The 7309-nt window shown below is 36.3% G+C and overlaps 1 long non-coding RNA gene across 1 annotated transcript in view; it reads right to left on the bottom strand.

Moving 5' to 3' along the window:
- LOC136849609 (uncharacterized) overlaps window positions 1-3937 on the bottom strand; it is a 4594-nt gene extending 657 nt beyond the window's left edge. The window contains exons 1-2 of the long non-coding RNA XR_010856340.1: window positions 3450-3937; window positions 236-305 (exon numbers count right to left, since the gene is read on the bottom strand). This is a non-coding gene — a long non-coding RNA (uncharacterized lncRNA). The remainder of the gene's footprint in view (window positions 1-235; window positions 306-3449) is intronic.
- Between the last annotated feature and the right edge of the window lie 3372 nt (window positions 3938-7309).

Raw genomic sequence — 7309 nt, forward strand, 5'->3', positions numbered from 1 at the left:
CCCCATAAAAGTAATTCGGTGCCATTTTGGGAGGGTTTATAAACTTATGAATGCTGACTGAACTTGATTATAGGTACTCTGTTCTTATTCTGGGACGGACCTGTTTATCATTTGTATCTTATATCTGATAAGAAGATGCTTAATAACAGAAGGATTCCAGACACTTAGGATCATTACCACTGTTATAATAATAATAATAATAATAATAATAATAATAGTAATAATAATAACTAACCTTTTGCGTAGAAATATTGGTACTTGTGGGACCACAGTTTCCGGTAGCAGTTCTGGTAGATTAGGCTCCTCTGCAGATGAAGGAAGGGCAACAGTTAAAAGTTTCATCCTTCAGAAACTGGTGGTTTTGTCAATGTTTCGTTTTTATGAAATGTCTTTTGAGATTTTAGTCTTTCATCGTCACTGAAATCGAATGAGCTCTACGTGATTGAAATCGTAGTTGAACGGGGTATTTGGTCCAGATATGTATGTAAATGTTCGATATTGAAAATTCCATAATATAAAAACGATGTGAATAAAACCTCAGGAGTCGTATATTTATTTAATTGCTCTAGATGTAATCTTGGGAAGTACGTCGGCTCCACACGGAGGTTACTCAAAGTGAGATTGGACTCTCATCGAGGCGTTAGCTATAGAACAGGAGTTAAATTGACTAATCCTGAATTTTCATGTATACGTGAACATGCAAAGAAATGCAAATATGACATAAACTACAAAGATTTTAAAATTATAGGCCAGACTCCTAACGAACAATATTTAGCAATCTTGGAATCACTCTTTATTAAACAACTAGTTCCACAGTTAAACACCCAGTCTTCCTCAACACCTCTGTATCTCTCGTGAGTCTAAAAGTCGAAGCTGAACCCGGCCCTAATTGTCACTCGGTCTGTGCCTTCAGCACCTTATGGTAGTTACTCTTCTCTATCATTTGTACTTTACTATTATATTATTTGTATATATATAATTTTTTTAACTTAATTTTAGTCCGAGTTGTTATTTTAACTTCTAACTTCTATTTTTATAGCCTGAAAATGGGACTTTCGTCCTGAAACGTCGCAGCAACATGAAAGTACTTTGAAAAGGACTGATCCTTCACCCTAAACTTACTGATGTCTACCGGTTGATAGAACCTCTCTCAGTCCTCACTATATATATGTATATATATAATTCGTGTGGAGTGGCATAGCCGTTATATGCAACACGTATGCTGATGGACAATTAAGAATTGCTCATTTTGTACATATTTATTTCCCGACGTTTCGTAATTCTCATATTATAATTACATCTTCAAAGGCTCTAAAATGGATAAAAACAACACATAACATTAAACTCAAGCTGAAATTTTTTTACACATAAAATTATACATTTAAAACATGATATATTAAAATATACAAACTACTGGACCAACCTTCCACCAGAGTAAAAGAACATAAATGGAAGGAAACTAACAAATAAAATAGAGGAAAAGACGCCGTAAGACAAGAAAAGGGGAGTGGCTGTTGACTGCGTGTTTGATGGGGGAACCAGTTGTTTGATCAATAAGGACTCTAAAATGGGTAATTCCTGATTGCTGGGTGTTTGTCCGATGATTTTAAAATCTTTGTTTTCAATGTATGTTTTGCAACTTTTAACATGAGTTCTTATATTGGAATGCTCCGGGTTCGTGAGTTTGCTGCCTGTCTGAAACTGACCTCTATGACTAGTCCGGAAATATATATATATGATCCTCTATGACAATAGTTTCCGTGATATATATATATATATATATATATATATATATATATATATATATATATATATATATATATATGTATGTATATATATATATATATATATATATATATATATATATGTATATATATTTATTACAAGTGTTCACATTTATCACACTTATTTGAACACCACACTGCTTGACAAGTAACGTACTAACTTATTGATTCTGTCGCCGAAATCTTCGAAGGTTACACCTCCTGTGCTGTGTGGGTTCAGTCAAGGTACAGAAAAGAGAAGAGTAAAAGGGGCGAGTAACCGAGATAATAAAGTACGGCGGCCACGGTTCATAACGCCTCCATGTGCCCCTCAAGTCGCCCAAAACTAACAGACAGAGAGAAACAGAGAAGCCCAAAATGACAAAAACTAAGGATAAATAATTTGAGAAAGGAGCAATGAAACTGAAATCCCCAATGAAGTGTAAACACTTGACGTGAACTCTGAATAGTAAATGTATTCATATTTTATAAACCAGTATACGTCAATGATCAAATCTGTTGCTGCTGGATGAGGGTGTAGGTCTACGTGATTCCAAGGCCGGTAGTTTTTAGTTTTCTGTAAAAGAAAACTATTGTGCCGGCTTTGTCTGTCCTTCCTCACTTTTTGTGTCTGCCATCAGGATCTTAAAAACTTCCGAGGCAAGAGGGCTGCAAATTGGTATGTTGATCATCCACTCTCCAATCATCAAGCATACCAAATTGCAGCCCTCTAGCTTCAGTAATTTTTATTTTATATAAGGCTAAAGTTAGCCATAATCGTGCTTCTGGCAGCCATATAGGATAGGCCACCACCGGGCCGTGGTTAAAGTTTCATGGGCCGCGGCTCACATACCATTATACCGAGACCACCGAAAGATAAATCTGTTTTCGGTGGCCTTGATAATACGATGTATAGAAAACTCGATTGCGCCGAAGAAACTTCGGTGCAGTTTTTACTTGTTTCCTTTTATTCTCAATGTTTTTTTCTAGATATTGAATGTACCAGACAGTCGAACCTCATTGTCTGTATGTACCTCCTCAGTTTATAGCATGAATATTACCACAAGACAAATTTTGGAGAAATTTCTCGTAGGTCGCTATTATTTTCTTGTTCTCTCGCGACACCCCTTGTCCAAGAAGGCCTTGTTACAAAATATATTCTAGTATGACATAAAATTGAGGCAATTTCTTATGTGAAATGTGAATCCCATATCCTCAGCTGCATGAAAAGCTCAGTTCCAGACCGCTTTCTGAAATGCAATACATTTTACTAGACCGTGATGATTTTTCAAGTATTTTGACCTGGAGAATGAGACCCTTATCTTAACTTGCTTAGAACTGGTCCGAAGGGTTTTGTTCTTAAATGGGGGAGGGGAGTGGGCAGCGGAAAAGTTGGGACGAGACAACGCTACAGAAGTTGGACATAAAAATGAGGAGACTGAAGGAAATGGAGGAAAAGTATAAAAAAAAAAAGAACAGGAGGCAATGGCGCTGGGACTTGAGGTTACTTTACGAAGAAGTCATTACTACTGGGAAAGGCATCGTCACTATGATATGTGCTTCTGTAACGTACAGAAACACTAAATGATAACCTCCAAAAATTCAACTGTAGATAGGAGTTTATTTCCTGTGCATGAGGCAAACTGTAGACTGTGCTTATTTCACTTGAGGTAATCTCTTCCTTACCTGTTGTTGGAAGCTCCTGGCTGATTTGGTTAATACCATCGGGATGCAGTTTGTTAAGTTGAGAGACTTTCGCCTCTGTGACCCAAATAATGCCTAAGACCCCAAGGATCACTTGCGTGCACACCATATTTGGCCCTCTGAGTAATCCTGGATTTCTACAGAGGAAATTTTGAACAGGAAAATATCTAGCTTTAATACGGATTCGCTTTTAACACATGGATATACACTTCTTTTAGACAAGAGTTAAATTTGAACGTCGTATCTTATATTTTTTATGGTTCCGAAGATCTTGAAAGTTGATAGTTAGCTGGATAGACAAAGAGAGAGAGAGAGATTGGTCACTACACCGAAAAAAAAAAGAATCTGATTGACCCCTGAGCTAGAAGAGGGCTTGTGGAGTTGGGTCAGAACTCCAAACGTGAATGTGAGGAAGCGGAACCTTCGGTCACTTAAATATTCAGGTGTAATCCAGGTTAATTGCGCTTTTCAGCCGTCGCCCCTACAAACCCCACCTACCCCCTGCCCCCTCACCTAGATAAATAAGTCCGTTTGATTAGGAATGTGTATTTAATGATTAATTAGAGATACATGGAGTAACCAATTAATTGGTCCTTTGATTTCAGCTTTTGAAATACCAACTAGTAAGGAACTGAGAGAATGTTTTGATACAGAGTATTTTTAAGTAAACATGTTAGCGGGTGTACTAATTATTTCCATTTTAGACAGGATCACTTCTAAACGGAGCATAGCAACAGTCTCTGGGCCTCTTTCCATTATCGGAATTGCATGATTATCAAGGAAATGTATGGGCTAATTCGTTTCATATTAGGCGTTATTTAGGAAGTAGTTTTAAGTAGTAACCCCTGGAACAAACAAACTTAATCTTGCAGAGTTTAACATATCCATAAACTTACAAATTTCTTGACTTGTGATGCCTTTTCTTTCTGAGGTCCATTTTTTCACCCCTTCCCATATTTCATAGGTGTTATTTTAATGATGACCCATTTAATTAATCACTCTTATTTTTGCCACTTCTTTTCCTAGGATAAGATTTAGAGTGTGTCTTCACGAGCTTCATTCCATAGTGCCTTTAAATATATATGTATTTTCAGTATTTAATAGATGGTCAGTATCTTTCCCCTTTCCTATGACAAAAACAGATCCCGCTAGTTGCTGTCATGAAATGTTCGCAATCCAAATAGGTTATTTTTCTGTTTATCATGGCTGTCTCTGCCAGTTTTTTTTTAGGTTAATTTTAATGTGAAACGTTTTAAAATATAGCTTCAGAGCTCTTGACATTTTATATTTACGAAAAAAGCATCTTTATCATTACTTTTACGCTGTCTTGAATTTCCTTGTGAATTGGTTTAATTAATAAAGCACCTCTCTTGAAAGATTGTTTTCATGTAGTTGTGGACAAATATATATTGGTCTACTTTGAAATTCTGATCATAGGTAGGAACCAGTACTAGATTCTGGTAGTATTGCGTCTGACGTTTCAGAATCTAAGTGACTGGTCTGACGTTTCAGAATCTAAGTGACTGGTCTGACGTTTCAGAATCTAAGTGACTGGTCTTTCGTTTCAGAATCTAAGTGACTGGTCTGACGTTTCAGAATCTAAGTGACTGGTCTGACGTTTCAGAATCTAAGTGACTGGTCTGACGTTTCAGAATCTAAGTGACTGGTCTGACGTTTCAGAATCTAAGTGACTGGTCTGACGTTTCAGAATCTAAGTGGCCGGTCTGTCGCCTTTACCTACTTACTCATGTAGGAGTCTGTCATCCATATCAGAAGCAATTAGTATTATTATTCCAGGCACGTGTCCTAAATTTTATTTTGGGCTGAATATGCTTACCACTGTTTAACGCTTGAACATTACCAAATGCTACAGTTTTCTTTGTATTGCAGTGCGATGGTGTTGTTATTAATGGCAAAAAGTATCCAACCCTCCTTAGGGATATGTTTTACTCATTTTCCTTCTTACAGTACACATTTATTTTCTTGTTTTTCTGTAGAGTTAGTTCCTGTACGACAACTTTTGTATCAGTATTTTCTTCAATTTTATTTTCTGTACTCTCGGAGTGTATGTTTGAACTTTGTACAACAACTTTTTTATCAGTATGTTCTCCAAGCTTATTTTCTGCACTCTTGGGGTATGTTTAAATTTTGAACTACTTTTTATCCAGATGAAGCTTATTTTCTGCAAGTTTATGTTTAAATTTTGTACAACTACTTTTTTTCAGATGTTCTCCAAGCTTATGGCCTCTTGTTTTATTTTTATCCAGAGAACTGCACATTTTTTTCTACACTTGGGACCTGAGCTGTTATTCAAAACATTAGTTGTGCTCTATTCCATTTACTATTTCCTTTTACATCGGAGAGGGCTATGTTTTCACCAGTAGCTTGTTTGTGTGTAGCTGGATACCTCACAGAACAAGCATTAAGTAAACTTGGCAAATATAATCGTTTGGTGATTTCGAGATAATTAACTTTTGAGGAAAATAAGTTTCCATGTAGTAATCTCAACCAATCTAGAAGATGGGGGTTTTCAGTGGTTTAAGTGATTAATAATCAACTACTTATTCGTGGTATCCTTTTCATGCCTATATACTTTAACAGCAGTTAAATGATAATTGAGTAGAACAAGTTTGCCCTAGAAAGATCAGAGGTCAAGGTGTCAGTGTCTGTATCAGTTATCCATGTATGAGTCAAGCTGATCGTAACTGGTTGACCTACATCCATTTGTAAATATTTCAGATGCACAAGGTGACTAGAAGATCAAAGGTCAAGGTAATACTGCGTACCTAGTGACTGTTCACAACAAAGGGGGTTGCGTGGATTAACAGAGGCACACAGTCTACACTGTCCTTTTCTTTTCTGAAGAGATTAACATTGGAAACTCAATTTTAATTCAAACTTGCATTTACAGGTAATGTATATGACAGATTTAGATGGTAGAAGTCCTAGATTTCAAAGTCTCATGTTTAATACGTATGAGAAAGCTAGAAATGACCGCTCATACAAATGATGTCAGATGATCGAGCAGTTCTTGAGAGAAACATCTTAATGATTGCATGCACGCACTAGAGAGACTTCTTGATAGAAATGGAATCAGTTTAAGTATTACGAGAGTTTTTTTAAAAAACGGGCTGTAGATCCTATACCGTAGCATCTGCCTCAGACACTTTAAACTTAAATCTGAAATTTATACTAGTTATAAATTTCAGGCTCAGTGTGCAAAAACCTCAGATAATTGAAAGATACATTCCCTTCTTTTCTATTTTAACTTTATCTAAGTTCAAGTGAGTTAGATTCCTGAGGTATACCGTTCCTTTGCACTGTCCTCAAGCAGCAACCCTTCCATTTTCGCCCTCTAAACATCTTCCATATAGTGCTTGCTCTCATTTTTCCAAGCACCTCAGCATTGAGTACTCTGCACCTAAAGGCATTTTACTTTTTTCTTCATCCACTTTTAGCTTTCTCGCTATTTTTGAACAGCTTTATCACCAAAACAACTTTTGCCTACTTCAGTTAGTAAGCCCAAAGTTTCAGGAGCCATACAGCAGTTTGATATGACTGCCTTAAAATACTATAAAAAATATATAATTATAATTATGCCGTTTATGTAAAGTTCTTTACTCTTTAGATTTGAAGAGGCCTAAGCTTTTATTTTATCAAAGTTCCACTTCTGTTAGACTCAAAAGCCTTTTCGTATTTTGTGAGGTAAGATTTCAAATGCACAGTCCAAAAAGTCGAGACATTAGGACTCATTGTATCATATAGGCTTAAAATTACGGTTGATGTACCAAGCAGACCCAATATTTTAAGAAGTTGTATACGTTTTTTGGCAAAGATGAGGG

The sequence above is a fragment of the Macrobrachium rosenbergii genome, chromosome 21 (assembly GCF_040412425.1).
Source record: "Macrobrachium rosenbergii isolate ZJJX-2024 chromosome 21, ASM4041242v1, whole genome shotgun sequence".
NCBI classification, from domain to species: Eukaryota; Metazoa; Arthropoda; class Malacostraca; order Decapoda; family Palaemonidae; genus Macrobrachium; species Macrobrachium rosenbergii.